This window comes from Antechinus flavipes, chromosome 2 (assembly GCF_016432865.1).
Source record: "Antechinus flavipes isolate AdamAnt ecotype Samford, QLD, Australia chromosome 2, AdamAnt_v2, whole genome shotgun sequence".
Lineage (NCBI taxonomy): Eukaryota > Metazoa > Chordata > Mammalia > Dasyuromorphia > Dasyuridae > Antechinus > Antechinus flavipes.
This window is the reverse complement of record NC_067399.1, coordinates 18,368,034-18,386,439: the sequence shown is the minus strand read 5'-3', so window position 1 is coordinate 18,386,439 and position 18,406 is coordinate 18,368,034.

The following is an 18,406-nucleotide window of genomic DNA, read 5'->3' as shown; positions in this document are numbered from 1 at the left end:
TTGATTGATTAGTTGATGAGCAACACTTTTTTGGAGGTCAATAGCTGTGGGACTCATCTCTTTTACCCTTTAGGCAAAGTGCATTAACATCCCTATGAGTGACCTGGGCACCAGTTTTTCTGATGATATAACAAAAATACTAGTTGTTCATTGTTTTTGCAATTTTATAAATTAATATTGAAGTAGACTAGAGGAGGAGAGATGAAATTGCCTATTTATGTGCAGAAATTTAACTGAGGTCCTGCAGGAGTGAGTAGGAGGAAGTCTTTGTAATGGTGAGAGCTGCAGTGGGATGGAGAGACTAGGGTTTTGTTGAAGATTTACAGAATTCAATCTCCATGTATGAAGGTAATTCTAACCTCTTCTAGCTCACCTCCTATGTGGAAAAAAAACATCGCTAAGGGTACATTATTCCAAGCAAGGAAGAAAAGGAAAAAGGAAGAGAGAGAGAGAGAGAGAGAGAATGAGAGAAGAGAAGAGAAGAGAAGAGAAGAGAAGAGAAGAGAAGAGAAGAGAAGAGAAGAGAAGAAGAGAAGAGAAGAGAAGAGAAGAGAAGAGAAGAGAAGAGAAGAGAAGAGAAGAGAAGAGAAGAGAAGAGAAGAGAAGAGAAGAGAAGAGAAGAGAAGAGAAACAGCAGAGAGGGAGAGAATGAGGGAGGGGGAAGAGACAGAGAGAGAGAGAGAGAGAGAGAGAGAGAGCAGGAGGGAGGTTGATTGGTTGCATGGCACAGCATCAAAAGATAAATGTCATGTTTAGTAACCATGAATATATGAATTATAGCACTTTAAAGTTAACAAAACACGAACTTCCCATCCCCAGTGACATTTGTTAATATTCAGTCAATTTACCTCCTAACAATTACAGCTTCTAATCATAACAAAGGGTTTTTGTTGCTTTGTCTGTTGGTTTTTCTTTATTTTAAACTAAGGAAATGAGAACTATGACTGTTTAGTATTCTGATAAAAGCTTAACTTTCATAATGTAATGACAACATGTAGTTACCTTTCTTTTGGCACTGATAAATGCAAATTCATTTGCAATTATTCCAAGGGCTAATGTATTCACTAGAGTAAGAACAAAAAGTTATCTGGACTCCAGGTTCAGGAGGCTAAAGAAAGACAAACTGAAAATCAAATTCAATTAGGACTATACTGAATCACCATATTCATGACTATCAATTTTAATGATACATAATGGGCTGAAATAATTTACCTGTACTTAGGAAATAATTTTTAAAAGAAAGGGTTACATAGTCCACAGTCTATTTACATACAGTGTGTTATATAAAGTAGTCACGGTGAAACTGTGTCATATAGTCTATCAGTCTTAAAATCCTACATGATATCAGGGAAAGGTCCTAAATTAAGCACGATTTTATGAGGTGTTATGTTTCTATGTAACAGTGTTGCCTGTAGTAACACCTGCCAAATGTCACATACTGCCACATAAAATGTGTCACTTATAATAACACAAAATGTCATAGATAATAATGCAACAGTATGACAGTACTAGATGTAATAATTATATTTCAAAGCATCTCATTTTTCTTTAAATGTAAAACAGTGTTACAAAACATTACACATTTCACAATAATGAATTTCACAATAAAAATAATAATATCAAGGATTTATATAATACTTTGAGATATCCAGTGCTCTTTTCAAGTATTATTACATTTGATCATGAAAACAAGCCTGCAAAGTTGGCACTATTAGTATTGCCATTTTACATATGAGGAAACTGAGTCAAAAAGAAGTTAGGGAACTTGCCCAGCATCTCATACCTAGGAATGGGTGAAATAGGATTAAATTCAAGTTTTTCCCGATTCCACTTCCACAAAATAGGGTTGAATGGGTATGTGCAGGCACACACACACACACACACACACACACACACACACATCACCACAACCACTACCACCACGAGAATCAAACAAAACTCCCCCAAAAATGATTTTTGAAGTCAAAGCCCCTAGGTTTGAATCTTGACAAATCCCTTTACTAGTCCTTTCTGTCTCACTATCTTTAAAATCAATGGATTGTACTGACTGATTTTTAAAGTCTTGCCCAATTCTATGATATTGTAGGAAAACTTCCAAATTACAAGAATTTTCTAACAATGTATGGAAAATCCAAACCAGAAGTGACTTCCCTTTCATTAAAAGTATTCATATAAAGTATTCAAATACACTTTTCCGGGATATCCTGAATTGCATTAATGCTTTAGATTAGGTAACTTCTAATATATCTTCCAATATTCAGGGGTCCTCAAACTTTTTAAATAGGGGGTCAGTTCACTGTCCCTCAGATTGTTGGAGGACTGGACTATAGTAAAAACAAAAACTTTGTTTTGTGGGTCTTTAAATAAAGAAACTTCATAGCCCTGGGTGAGGGGAATAATCGTCCTCAGCTGCCTCATCTGGCCCGCAGCTGTAGTTTGAGGACCCCTGTCGTAGATGATTCTCTTCCTTTTTTTTTTTTTTACAATAAAACTTTTAGTATTTGGTATTTTTATGTTCTTAGATTATTTTTTCCTTTTTGTATTATGTATTTTGTTTTGGAACTGGCCTCAATCAGCTCATTGTTGAAGAGAGCCATGTCCATCAGAATTGATTGATGTATAGTGTTCTTGTTGTCATGAATGATCTCCTGTTCACTTATCTCAGTTAATGTAGGTCTCTCCAAGCCTCTCTGAAATCATGGTGCTGATCATTTCTTATAGAACAATAATATTCCATAACATTCGTATACCATAACTTATTCAGCCATTCCCCAACTGATGGGCACTCCAATTTTTGACTGCTACAAACATTTTTGTACATGTGGGTCTTTCCCCCCTGTTTTATGTCTTCTTTGGGATACAAGCCCAGTAGAGATACTGCTGGCTCAAAGGGTATGCACAGTCTGATAGCCCTTTGGGCGTAATTCCAGATTGTACTCCAGAATGGTTGGATCAATTCACAACTCCACCAACAATGTATTAGTGTCCCAGTTTTCCCACACACTCTCCAACATTCATCATTACCTTTTCCTGTCATCTTAGCCAATGCTTCCCTTTCTTAACTGGCTGAATAGAGGTTAAAATTAGATAAAGGCAGATCAAGGGATATGGATGAATGGGAAGAGGAAAAATAGAAAAAGAAAATGAGAGATCTTGACTAGTCTGAGAAAATGCTATGGAAGCTATCAATAGAATCAAATCTCAGACTTCCTCTTTACTTCTCTCCTTTCTCTCATCCTCCTAGCTAAACTGTCAAGAATTGTCACATCTACTTCCACAATACCTCTCACATTCATCCTTTCTCTCCATTCACATGTCTGCCTTCTTTAAGAGTGCCTTATGATCTCTCATCTGCTCTTATACAATTACCTGCTAATAAGTGGTTTGGTATTTTTTATCAGTCTTCTCTTGAGTACATATCCCATGGAACTATAAAAAGAAAAGAAAATTTTGTAAGGCACTCATGTGGCCAAGTGATTCCCCTGATTAAACTCATTTGGTGGGACCCTATTGTCGCTAAGATAAAATGTAAATGATTTGGTCAACAGCTGAACCCCCTCCAACCTGACACTGACTGTTCCAGTCTTTTCCATTACTAAATTTTCCATATTACTGCTCGATGATGATGATGATGATGATGATGATGGTGATGATGATGAAATCATGGTAATGTACATATTAGAATAATAATAATTACCCTTTGATTAGTATTTATTATAGTCCAGACATGTTATAATTATCTTATTTGATCATTACAATAACCCTGGGAGGTAAGTGCTATTATTATCCCTATTTTGCTAACTGAGGGAATTATAGTAAAACAAGTTTAGGTGAGTTGCCCTAAGTTACACAACCAGTAAGTCTTTGAGGCCATATTTGAACTCAGGACTTCTTAAACTTTAGACCAAACACTCTATTCACTATGCTACCTAAATGGTCTCCTTTCCATTCCTACTTATTTCTACTAGTACAATTCCAGTGTTCCGCCTTTCAAGCAACCTGGACTAGCTGTTTTTAGAGTTTTCATCCAATTTGAGCATTTATACAGATCTCTGAAAGCTCTTAAAATCCTTCTCTTTCTCCAATACTTAACTCAGGTGATACTTATTCTATGAAGCCTCCCCTGATCTCTTTTAATTGATAGTGCTCTTTCTCTTTTCATAAAACTTCCATTTACTTATTGGTTTACATGATATAACTCAACTTAATTCTAGAACATAGAGAAACTTATGGTGAAATTGGAAGTTCTGAAGGTCCTACTGGAATCTCCAAGACTGGGATTCCTGAAGGGGCCCTGGGTCTCAAATGAGTGAAGACTCAATATGGAGTCTCAGAGTAGAGGCCTCTGAGTGTAAGATTGATTTTAGTTTAGTGAAAGGCAAGTCCAGGACTGGCAGTAAAATGTCTGGCAACAGACTCATTATCAAAGGAGATAGAAATGCTCAAGCAAGCTCTCTGAAACTAAAATTATTGATGTAGCTAGAACTCTCTCCTAATGAATACCCTGTCTATTAAAACTCCTGAAAAGGGGAGTATGGCTGAAATACACCAAAGATTCTACTTTGGTTGTTGTTGCTTCTTATGATCTAGAAAAGAACAGGGAAGGTAATTTCCCTTCCTCACCTTTGTCTACATCCAGCAGACACTTTTCTGTATAAATAATGTATACTATTAAATTAAGCTGTTCTTAAATCCTGGAGAATATGTACATACACACACACACACATATATATGTATGCATGTGTATATATATATATATATATATGTGTGTGTGTGTGTGTGTGTGCATGTGTATATATATTATATTGACCCATGATCAATCATCCTCCTAAATTATATAAATAAACAGATGTACAGATTGAAAGAGGTAGACACACCATTATTCTTTGTTATAATCCAAAGGCCTTGAACTGCTCCAGAATAAAGAGTGGAAAGAAAGGTGTGGACCAAGAAAAAGTTTGTCCAAAGTAGTAGGTGATTTTCTTGTTATAATGTTATAATAATAATGTTATAATGTTATAATGTTTTCTCCTTAGAAGAAAGTAAATTCCTGGAAGGCAGGAAGTATTTATTTCCATCTTTGAATCCCAAATACTTAACACAGAGTCATGCATTTGTTAGATATTTAATAAATATATCTTCAATTGAATCAAAAAGTAATTGTCGATCCAATTCCTTCTCCCCTCCTCCATATAAAAGGGGAAAGGAAAGAGAGAGTCAGAGAGATAGACAGACAAACATGCAATGGACAGACACAGGTAGAAACAGAAACACAGATTGAAGAGGACAAATGTTTAATCTGGCCAAAGAGCTCATATCTTGGGGTCTGGCTTTAGCTGCAATTAATTTATCCTCATTGCTATCACTATTGCCGTTTCCCCTGCCTTTCATCTATCTGATGGTTGGTTTTCTCTTTCCAGCTCTGGAAGTTTCGGAAGCACTCAAGGCCTAAGACTGCAGTGTTCCAGCTTTCCCAACCATCAATTTTTCTTGGCAATAATATTCTTCTGGGGTCTGGTTCAAAAACATGAATAGCAGTTGTAAGAGATGGGGATGGTGGTCCTGGGAATAATTTAATTTAATGTCCTCATATGAGGAAATTGAGGTATCGAGGGGTCTTATAACTTGCAGACATTATAAGAACTGGCATTTGAGGCAGGATTTTAATCCAGACTTTCTGATTACAAATATGTAGGATTCCTCATTAATTCCAGATCTACCAACTTCAGAGACAATGCAGTGCAGTGGAGGAATATCAGAAGTGAAATCAGGAAAACTCAGATTTGAATTCCTCTTCAAACCCTGATTAGCTTTTTAATCTATACCAAGGCAATCAACAACTGTGGGTCTCCATTTCCCCTTCTGTAGAATGAAAGAGTTGAAAGGAATCTTATAGGGTATGTGGTCCACAACTCTTTTTTATAGAGGAAAAATGGAGGCCCATGAAGGTCAGATGACTTTCCAAAGAACATGCAGGTAATTAAGTGGCAAAGCAAGGGATCCAAGTCAGAGTCTCTAACTCTTGATTGAGCACACTTCCTTTGTACCATGCTGGATACAGTGTTTTCTAAAGTCATCATCTTCTCCCAAGGAAATGCCTCCTGGGTAGATCTTCAGTTGCCAGGCTATTAAAATGCACAATGCATCATATTTTCTTGTCTCCATTCTGCTAGTTATATTTAGCAAATCCCCCCTCATATTGGATATTTTTGCACCTGGGCCAAAAGGATGCTCAGCTTTCCTATAAATAACATCATGGTACCTAAAAGAAATGGTATTGGATTCAGCCAAGCTCCTTTCTCGGCTAAACTGAACCCCTAACTATTCTAGGATCACAGCAACTGTACCCATAAATAATTTCCATGGGATTATAAAAATGAGGTAATATAAGTTATTTCATATACACCTTAACTGGTCTTCCTTATGAAGCTCTCATTTTTACAAGATCATGTATTTAGAGCAAGAAGCTCTTAGAGCCTTAAAAGTCATCTAACCAAAAAAACAACAACAACAACAACAACAACAACAACAACAACAACAACAACAAAAAACCTCCCTTTTAAGGAGGAGGAAACTAAGGTCCATTGGTTATATATCTCTTGAGGATGAGTTGAACTCCATAACAACTGAAATTCCTCCTAACTCAAAAATATTTTGGTTCCATTCCAACAGAAGTAAGTGATCCTCCAGAACCAAGATTATTTCTACAACACTGTTTTTTTTATGACTGGAGAGGAAACAATCCTAATACCCAGAATAACACAATAAGAACAAAATTTGCTTTCCTATACTATTCACCTTATTCTCTGTAATGTGTATTTACTTTTTTTTTACAGAGTATGACTTTTTTAAACTTATTTTCCTATGCTAGATTTTTTTATAAACATATCTTCAAAGAGAATCCAGCTTCCAGGCTATTAAAGAATTGGCTATTCTTTGTACTTCAAAACCATCTTTCATCTTTTATATTTACCATCTCAGAGACAAAAGGTTCTACTTTGGTTGTTGTTGCTTCTTATGATCTGGAAAAGGACAGGAAAGGTAATTTCCCTTACTCACTTTTGCCTACATTCAGCAGACACTTTTCTACATAATGTTCACTATTACATTAGTAAGAGTGGGTGGGCCACCTGAGGCCTGCAACTTATAGAGGCTCTGACTAGAATATGGCATGAACCTGAGGTCCCCTGAATTTGGTGCCAGAGATCAAACATTGCAGCATAGCAGAATGACCTCAATTAGGGCATATCTTGGAATCTGAGGAGGGAGACAAATTTCCTGGAGAGTCCCTTGGAGAGAGTGATGGTGAAGATCTACTATTACCATTAGGTGGTACAAAAATGGAAACTAGGTGATGCAATGGTTAGAGTACCAGACCTGGAGACAGGAAAATCTGAGTTCCAATTCAGCTTCATGGACTTATTAGCTAGGTGACTCTGAACAAGTCACTTAATCCTTATTTGCTCAGTTCCTCAGTTATAAAATGGGACACACTGGAGAAGGAAAGGCACCTCTTCAGTATCTTTGACAAGAGAACCCCATCATGGGGTCATCTAGAGTCAGGTACGACTGACCGACTCAACAACAACTATGTTCCAGGTACTTTACTAAGTGCTTGAAAAATATCATCACATTTGATTCTCCCAATAACTCTGTAAGGTAGGTGCTGTTATCATTCCCTTTTTTCATTTGAGAAATGAATAGATAGATAGATAAATAGAGGTTGATTGACTTGCCCGGGGTCAGACAGCTTATTAGTGTTTGAGGTTGTATTTGACCTCATATCTTCCTACATTCAGATGCAGGGCTCTGCCCATGATATCACCCAGCTGCCTGAGGGACAGAAGCTAAAGCACTAATGAGGGAGATGTCTTTTCCAATACCTCCTCCAGTAGCAGACACTCTTATGACAAGTCACTTAAGTACAGTGTGCCTTCATTTGCTTACCTGTAATATGAAGGAGTTGCACTCCAGGACTTCCAATGTCCATTCTAGATGAAAGTTGATGATTTCACAGACTACTGAGTTCTGCACAATCCTGTTTCAGACCTTTATAAATTCAGCCTCATGCACATAGAGGGCCCTTGGCTTACTTTCTTGGGAAGAAAAGAAATCATCCTACTTCACTTCCCTCAAATATAATTGTTTTGAAAATCCAATGACTAGAAATGACTTTAAATCATTTCCTATCTGAAAATAAAAGATGTTGAGACTTTTTATTAGTCTAAGCTGCCTATTCATTGTCCTGATTTTTCTCCACAAATCACTCTTTTTGTGTACACACTTCACTTTACCCTTCTTCCTTCTCCTAGATCATTGCATCATCTCTTATCTCCATCTCTGTTTCTCTCCATATATCTCTGTGTCTTGGGCTATCTCTCTGTTTCTCTTTGTCTTGCTCATTATTTCTCTCTGCCTTTTTCTCACTGTCTCTCTGTCTCTGTCTCTTTCTCTGTCTCTCTATGTCTTTCTCTCTGTGCATGTCTGACTGTCCTTTCTCTGTCTTTATTTCTCCTTGACATCTGAGGAAGTATACAGGTTTGGAGGCTCAGAAAGAGAGAAGACAAATAAGCAGTGAGTGTACCAGTGTGAAATGCCATAGTGTACAATTATGGAGACTTTCTGTCTCTGTCTCTGTCTCTCTCTCTCTCTCTCTCTCTCTCTCTCTCTCTCTCTCTCTCTCTCTCTTTCCTTCTGTCTCCCCTACCTCTGTCTCTTTTCCCTTCCCTCTCTCCCTGTCTTCCCACCTCTTCCTAAATCATTTGCTAACTCCCAATGGGAAGTGGAGGAGTTTTTAGTTCATGTCATGTTAGCATGTGCTAAAAGAACTAGAGATGTTTAGCTTAGCCTAGAGGAAAGAATATTCAGTGGGCCTATGACAGCCATCTTTAATATCTGAAGAGCTGTCACATTGAGGATAGATAAAAAATTGTTACATTTATCTCTAGAAGGCAGAAGAAGGAGTTATGGCAGCTGAGTTACAGATACAGATTTAGTCTTGAGGTAAGAAAAAAATCCCATACTGAGAGCTGTCCAAATTTGGAATGGGCTTTTTCTAAAAGTAGTGTTACCTCCTTGGAGATCCTCAACAATCAACTATTACCACTTCTCAAATGGGCTATAGTGTGGATTCTAAGGATGGGTAGGTTCAATCTGCAATTTTCTGAGTTCTCTTCCAATGATCCCATTCTGTGATCCCTTCCTCACTCCACCCAATTCTATAGATTAGCTCCCATTGTCTGTCATCATTCCTTAATTGACTTCTGGCCATGCCACTCTATTGAAATTGTACTCTTGAAGATCATCAATGGCCCTTGAAGGACTAGGTGAAATAGCCTTTTCTCAGTCAATCTACTGAATCCCTCTAAAGAATTTATTCTTCTCTACCTCCTCTTTTTTTTCTCCAAACACTCCCCTTCCATCCAGATAGTTCTTATAATACCTCATAAAACTGTAGACAGAACACAGAACATGTTCAAACCTGCCTGCCACACAACAAGATTATACGATGATCAATTCTGATGGACATGGCTTTCTTCAACAATGAGATGATTCAAATCAGTTCCTATTGTTTAGTGATGAAAACAACTATCTTCATCCAGAGAGAGGACTGTGAGAACTAAAAATGGATCACAACATACCATTTTCACTCTTGCTTGCATTTTATTTTGCTTTTTCTTTACTGGTTTGATTTGATTCTTCTTGTGCGGCACAATAATTGTATAAATATGTATGCTTACATTAGATTTAACATATATTTCTACCATGTTTAACATATATTGGACTACTTACCATCTAGGGGAGGGCGTGGGGGAAAGGAGAGGAACTGGGATACAAGGTTTTGCAAGGGCTAATGTTAAAGAATTGTCCACATGTGTTTTGAAAAATAAAAAGCTTTAATAAAATAAAATAAAATACAGAGAAAAAAAACAACTACCTGTCACACATATGTTCATTCACAGCATCTCCAAAATACCCATGGCACTGAACACTGGTACACCCACTGCTTACTTGGCTTCTCTCTTTCTGAGCCTCCAAACTTGTACACTCCCTCAAATGTCAAACCTTGCATATATACTTCAGTTTTCTGAAATGTAGTAATTCTCACACAAATACTAGAACTAATTCTCTGAACCCCAGCTCATTCTAAACCTCTTTCCATATGTCTGTCTCCATTTCCCCTCCCAATATCTAAAACCAGCATCAAGGATATATAACAGTGCCTCCTGGATAGTCCCATGCAGTATCCAGGACACAGTTCTTCCTGCTTTTAACCTAAAACTACCCAGACGTCAATGTCAGAGAAAAGGTATAGAGGCTATTCTCAACTTTTCAGATGGTTCTTTCTTGATTGTCTGAAGTCCAAGTTCAGTCTTTACTGTGCTTTAAAGTCTCTATTTAGGTCAGGCCAGTTTTCCTTTCAATCTTCCCCAAAGTTGTTATCTAAAACGCTGGAAAATTTTCTTCCTTACATTGATGAAAGAAATTTCTTTTTCAAATCAAATTCAGTCTGCCTACTGGCACAAGGATTATTTGAAACAGTCTGTTTTATTTTATCTTTGTAGCTCTCTCTGAACAGAAGGGTCTGTCAGAGCCACAGTCATTCACTTTGTATCATTCCAGTCTTCACAATCAATGCAAATGACTCATCTATGATTGGGATTTTCCTTGACAGGCTCATTTTTCCTCATTATCTTCACTGAGCTGTCAAGAAATTACAAAATACTTAGTTTATCTGATCTGAATTCACTGTTTGGATTTTAGATGAAGGATAACAATTAACAACAATAAGCACCCCAAACGCTATTGTTTTAATTGTAAGTTGTATTTTTTGTTGTATTTAATTGTATTTTTATATTTGTATTTCTAAATTGTATTTAATTGTAAAAGTTGATTCTCCTCATTTCCCAGAATCATAAAACTTCAGAGTTGAAAGGCATCTCAGTGTCCATTTAGCCCAAGGAATGACTAAAAATGATTCCTCTCTGCAATATAATCAAGAAATTGTCATATAACATTGGCAAAACATTTTCCAGTAAGAGGGGAGCCACCATCTTCCAAGAAAGTCCTTTCTACTTAGGGAGAGCTCTAATTGTTAAGAGTTTTCTTCCTGGAATGAAACCTCAATTCAATTTCCACCTAGTGTTTTTCAGGTTTTTTTTTTTTTTTAACAATGGGAGCAAGTAAATCAAGTCAAATTTTCTTCTTAAAGAAACACATCATATATATAGATATCATCTTTTTTCCTAAGTCTACTTTTTCCTAGGCTAAACATCCCCATATCTATCCCTCCTCCTAAAATAGCATGGTCCCAAACATATTGATCTTTCTATTGATATTCTATAGCTTAGAAATGGCCTCTTTAAGTTGTGGAGCTTAAGGAATGATCTTAGATAGCTGCCATCAAACATCTGATTGAGGCTAAAACTTTTATGGAATTGGTATAGGGTATTTCCCATGAAGAGCCTCCTTACACTAATGTGGTAAAGATTTAGTTTCTCTATCATTTATAGTCTCAGAGAAATGTCTGGGATGGTGAGAGATTAAGTTACTTGTCTGGAGTCATACAATCAATATATACCTGAGACAAGACATGAACCTAGAGCTTCCTGATGCTCCTCTCCACCATGATACACTGATAAACTCACCAAACCCAGACCTTGTCAGTGGTACACCACTAATATCTTCAGGAATATGGAGGAGATCTTGGATAATGCATCAAGTCCTTCTCTGATACATCTTCCTAGTGTCGGGATGACCTTGGATTTTTGAGCCTTTTGCCAACTAAGGAAAATTCCTCTTGGTTTTTGTCACCTCAATTTGGAGAGGAGGAGTGTTGAGAAATTGCTTTTTCTTCCTCTTCAACTAGAGAAATGAAATGCTTCCTATGCATAGAGCACCTCGAGGCTAAGAAAGTGTTAAGAAAAAGCCACTTCTCTCTAACACCTCAATTTGGAAAAGAGGAGCATTGAGAAGGTGCTTTTCTTCCTCTTAGAATAGAGAAATGAAATATTTCCTATGCATTGGACACCTTGAGGCTAACAAAGAGTTTGGGAAAAGCCACTTTTCTGTGGCAATTTAAATAAGAAAAATGATCACTCTGGCAATTCTTGGAGCATTTGTCAAAGATCCTGCTCTTATACTTACTTCAAGAGATGATGGAGCATCTTTCTCTCCTTAGACAATATTTGAAGTGCATTATAGTATTGTGAAAAGTATAGTGTCTTATGAATGAGAGAATTTTGGTTTTAGCTCCAGCCGTATTGATTACTAATTATATGAACTTGAGCAAAAATGATTTCACTTTTCTGAATTGCAGTTTCCTCTTCTAAATAAAAGGAAAGTATGTTGTGTAGCTATCAGTCATGGAATACTAACATCTTTAAAGAATGGGAAATGAAGGTACCTGTATGAATGAAAAATAATTTATTAACTGCTAGGTTCTAAGCACAATTAAAAGTGCTAAAGGGAATAGCTAGTTGGTACAGTGGATACAGTACCAGTCCTGAAGTCAGGAGGACCTGAATTCAAATCTAATCTCAGACACTTAACACTTCCTAGCTGTGTGACCCTGGACAAATCACTTAACCCCAATTGCTTCAGCAAAAAAAAAAAAGTGCTGGAGATTCAAATTCAAAAGTAAGACAATCTTAATATTAAAAAGGTTTGTGTTCTAAAATGTGAAGTCATAACATAGGATGATGATAGTGACAGAGGTTTGGGGAAGGGAATAAGGTTCAGGTTAATCATATTTTTGATGAGTGGAAGAATGGGAAATCAATGGACAAAAATGGACAGGTTCTTTACAGAAACAATAGAAGTATTAATTTGAATTAGCAAATGTCCATGGTAATAGGAGCCTGAGGGAAAATATTATAGTAAAGGAATTAAAAGGAATTGGAATGATAGATGCCATCAAAGAAATATATGGTTGAAAAAAATCATAGGTAGCTCCCACATACTCCATTAGTTATGCTAATAATATTGGGGCAGGGGAAATTAGTCTTTAAGGACACAGAAAGGGATCTTAGTAAGTTTATAGTTGAACATTGACATATGGATGACTTGTGTCCTGCACAACTGGAGAGTTTCCATATTCCATAGATCCACCGACGTTTTTGAACATGTGAATAAAGCGATAGGATTGGACTCTAGAATCATCAATGACTATGCAGTATCTATGTTTCTCCCCCATAAGTGATCATTTGTTTGATAAAATAGCACTTCTAGATGTCAGTAAATTTCAATTTCATTTAATATTTGCGTCAGCATACTTTCAAGTAAAAACACTCCTGTTTTCTCCAATTCGATGCTGAAGGTCACTGATTCACTCTTGTCAAATGCTAATCAAGGCAGTCTCAGCTACTCTTTGTTATGCTTGAATGGTTTTGGAGGCAGCAGGTTGTTGTATCCAAAGAACCCATGGAGATCAGCACAAATTGGGCAAAGGCAGCTGTTGGTGTGCGTGAATATGCTGACCTTGCCAAGTTGTCAATGATGCCAAATGGAAGGTCGATGCTGATGGTGCAGTCTGAAGATGGACAGCACCAATAATCAGATTATACACGAGTACAATTAGGTCCCATCAACCAAGGTCTCCGAAATGAGCAGGGCAGGAAGTCTACCTTACTAGTGACTTGAACATCTTCTAGCTATTTGGTATTGTAGATAGATTTGAAACTAGATAGAACATCAGAGGGCAGATAGTCTGGTCCTTTTACTTTTCAGTCAAAAATTGGGGACCTAGAAAATGGAAGTAAATTCTTTAGGCCAGAACTATTTCTATCATTTTTCATGTATCTGAGAGTTTGAGATCTCCTTGGCATCCTGGGATTGGTAGTTAAGAAAAAAATATTCCCTCCCGAAGTTGATAACAATTTGTACTATTGAGCTCTTTGAGCTGGAAGGCAGACTTGAGTCATACCTGAGGTGTTTCTTTCACACAGAGAGATTCTAAGAAAGCAACCTGGGGAGACAGAGCAGGATCTCCCAAAATTGATAACTGTCAGATTGGAAACATTGAGTCCCCAACCACCAGGGCTTGACAATCAAGATGGAAAGAATCAGTGACATATGGGTAGATAAAAGGAGAAAATGAAATGCTAGTCAAACTCAATTGAGAAGAAAGAGATCATGGCCCCCTGCATCTTGAAAGAAAAAAATTTCAGTTTTTGAATTGAAAGAAAAAAATCTGAAGTTGCTGGTTCTGAACATTTTTTCAAGGAATAAGAAAAATTTTAAAAAGTCTATTCTTTCCTTGATTTTGCCTCCCTGGCCTGTAACAGCCACTCTAATTTATGATTCTCCATTATTTTAGGAGTTTACTGCATACTGATTTGTGTCACATGTAAAGAAACTAGGAATTAACTGGAAATATACAAAGTTTAAATTAAGATATGTAGCAAAAATACTTTGGAAATGTTAGGATTTTCCTAACTACCGGGAGTCAATTATGGTTGTATTTATCACTTATTGTTAGATATAACCTACAAAAGATGATAAAGAAAGGGGTTGTGTGACCTGAAGGATATATTTTCTTCAGATTAAAAATTTAGTAAGCTATCCACCATTATGGGGTACAACCCATTAAACATCCAGTCTCTGATAGGACAAATCCAGAAAGCCATGTAAAGTAAGGAAAAGCCTGTGTTAGATTCCAGAAGGGAAGAAGAACCCAAAAGGGCCTAGTAACTTCCACAGTGCAACCTATCTGTGCTGCATTTAGGCTTCATTATTATTATTTATTATGGATTATACCTAAAATGCTTTCTTACCCAGTTGTTTGTCTTTTTACAAAAGGACCACTGGTATCATGATGGGGAATAATAGTGGGTGATTTATGGTTTATGAACTCGCTGTGAATTGGATTTAAGTGAAGGGGAATTGTGCAGCTATCAGGTCCAGTCTCTCCTCTAGAGTCATCAAAGTCCAGTGGCAAGACAAAGGTCATCCTTACTGGCAATGACCTGGGATGCAGTGTCTGATCTTGGCAACTTTGATATCTGACCGAGCTCTAAGCATCTACTTCCACAGCACCAAGATGCCCTCATGGCTCTTAGAACAAATTTTTTTTTTTTACCTATCCCTTCCACCAAGGGAAGCCTTTCCAGGTTTGAGATAGTATCCCCCACTATGGATCTAAGGACTCTCTATTACTTTCAAATGGATTTAGCCTGCCTTCCGAGACAGTTTTACCAAGGTGTGGTTGCTGCACATGCTACAACTTCTTGGAACCACAAATGAGAGCTGGGTGGCAGGTGGACACGGTGGCTCAGCAGCCCTCAGACCAGAGGTGTCAGGACTCCCAAAATAGCCCAAATACTCATAGTAAGCACTTATTAAATGAAGGCTATTAGATCTATTGGATGACAGCTATATGCTTTCATATAGCAAAAAAAAAAAAAATGGAAATCCCATAGATAAGATTTGTATTTATCTGATTGGTCCATTATCAATCATTGCTACCCAGCAAAAGGCATAGGGCACATTCACATGGCACCAATTTCTCAAAAGCACAGTTGGGAAGAGAGTCAAGTGAGTAGGAATAAATATAAGAGCTTTGAACAGCTTCAGGATGAGAGGGCCAGTATGGGGCAGGGGAGAGAGCTCTGAAGTGTTCTGACATCAAAGAACCTAGATTCAAAGCTGGTCTTTCATAGCACCAGTTTGACATTGAGTGAGATACTTTACCCCCATGAGTCCTTTTGCCGCCTAACATTCGAGCTTCCTTTAGACGCTAAATGTTTGATTCTATAATTTCATATTCAGAAGATCTAGATTCAAATTCCATCTCAGAGACTTATTAGCTATGTGACATTGGCAAAGTCACTTAATCTCCCTGGGCTTCAATCTTCACATCTGTAAAATGAAGGGCCCTATGAGGCCATCTCTGGCCAGCTCTAAGTCTGTGGTCTTCTGCTATACGATTTGTGTTTAATGAGTTACTAAAAAGAGCAGTGAAAGCAAAGATGAAAAGATGCGACTGTATTCAATCTTCCCTAGAATTATTCAGCTATATTAATATCTTTGTAAATATGATTTGCTTTGATATCATTGGAAAACATATTGACAAAAATAGCTCTAGCTTGGTTTGCAGAATGCTTTACGTAGATATCATTTTGTTTTCACAACAGTTTCATGGGAGCAGGTTCTAGTGGAATAATTATCCACATTTTAGAGCTTAGGCAATTGAGACTCATAGATGTCAAGTGATTTGCCTAATATGAGAGTTGGTAAATCCCAGACAGAATCACGCCCACCTCCCTCCTGACTCTACATTCGGATACATTTCTTGCCCATAAAAATAACAAACTTTAAAACCATCTTTGATTTCGTCACCATGGGGAAGTCTTGGTTCAAGAACAGATTCAAAGCTTTTGTTATTTAGTAAATAAATCTAGAATGATAACATCAATGAGCTTGGGAGTATGGTGGACAAATCTGGGCATTTCAAAATCTTTTTTTGTCTGTCATCTATAAATAATTCCTTGTTCTAGTATTGATGCTTGTTGTGGCAGTAGAGACCTGCCCAATGGAACTGTCTCACATGTTCAGCATTTTCCCAGGAGAGCCATTGGAGGAAATGAATGCTGAAGTTGAGATTACAAGTTATGACTACCAGCTACACATTGTCACAAACCATTTCATTCATGTGTGTTGGCTGCAGAAAGAGTGATTGTCTATAAGGAGCCAATCATCAGAGAAATGTCATTTGGGAGGGCAAAGAATCTCTCAGGCTCACTGACATTGATCAACTAACTTAATTGCAATTCCAAAATAGAGCAAATAGACCAGACCCGGCAGGACCTGAGGACAAGCAACATGTCACACACAGTCATCAGTCTAAGCCTGAATCTGAGGGCAGAAATGATACACAAAGTATATGGAAGGAGCAGGTAGGTGGTGCAGTGGATAGAGCGCCAGCCCTGAAGTCAGGAGGATCTGAGTTCAAATTTGACCTCAGACACTTAACACTCCCTAGCTGTATGACTCTGGGCAAGTCACTTAACCCCAATTGCCTCAGATTAAAAAAAAAAAAAAGAAAAGTATATGGCTCTTCCTAGAAAGTGCTACTGGCTACATCATTCCTTATCTGCCTAAGGTGTTTCAAGAGAGGATCATAGTGCATTTATAAACATCCAGACCACGTGTTCCCTGAGATACTTGACAGTTTCAAGCTTCATTACCTATTTGAGCCTTAGAATTTCAGACAAACTATACTACTGGAAAGTCTCTAGGCACATCTTTTTATCTTTAATAATGATGTCCTCTATACCTACAGTGTCCTTTCTCAGTTACTCTATTAATCTATATTCTTAGTATCATTCAAGGCCCAGTTGACTCTGATACTTATTTTTTTTTACAATCAAAGAATTTTAAGCTGGAAGAAACTTTAGGCATCTGCTAGTACACAGTGATGTCAAACTAAAATAGAAATAGGAGTTAATGACTTAGACCTACCAATATATTAGCTTCATTTTAAATGTGATTTTATCTATATTTTATTGTATTTTTATTTATTTTGTTAAATATTTCCCAGTTACATTGTAATTTTGTTTACGACTCATGAAAAGTTGTTGGACTCATTTTTGATCCCCCAATCTATTGTTGTTGTTCATCCTTCATTTTCAAGAGGATCAATAACATCATGGGGTGATGCCCTTTAAGTAAGGCAGAATTATGAAAAGTCATCAGCCACATTCTTCTAGAGTATAGAAGCAAAACAAAAGGCTTAAGATACAATGGATGATCTCAGTGTTTTTGATGTTTGACCACGCCCTAAGCAATCCATGGTGCCAGCTTCAACTGCTTATTGATGTTTCTCATCCACCCATTCTGCTGGAGGAAATCTTCACATGCCTGGGGTAGCTAACTCATTGATGGGTTTTAGGCCTGTCAGTTACCCTTCACCTGTAAAGATGTGGCTGCTGTCCATGCTACAGCTTCTTAGAGCCATCGATGAAAGTTGACAGGTAGATCCCAATGGTATATATGCAGCCCTAAAGGGGGCTCACAAATTTTGATTGGTGCCTAGAAAGTAGAAACAACTTATTCAAAGTTACAAAAACATATACAACAACTTTGTGAGAGAGTCAAGGTGAGATGCATTTCGAATTAGTAGAGACACATTAGTGATACACTAGAAAGAACACTGGGAAGAATACTAGGTTCGGAGTCAGGAAAATCTGAGTTTAAATCTGGATTCTGAAACAACAGCTGTGTGAACCCCAGACAAACCGCTTAGCCTCTGATTGCCTCAGTTTCACAATCTGTAAAATGGGGATAATAATAGCAACTACCTCTTAGAATGTGAGGATAAAAAGAGATTATAATAATAAAGCTCTTAACCCATCAAAAATTGTATATTTGTATTATAAAATGTTAGTTCATATTATTATTTGAGCTG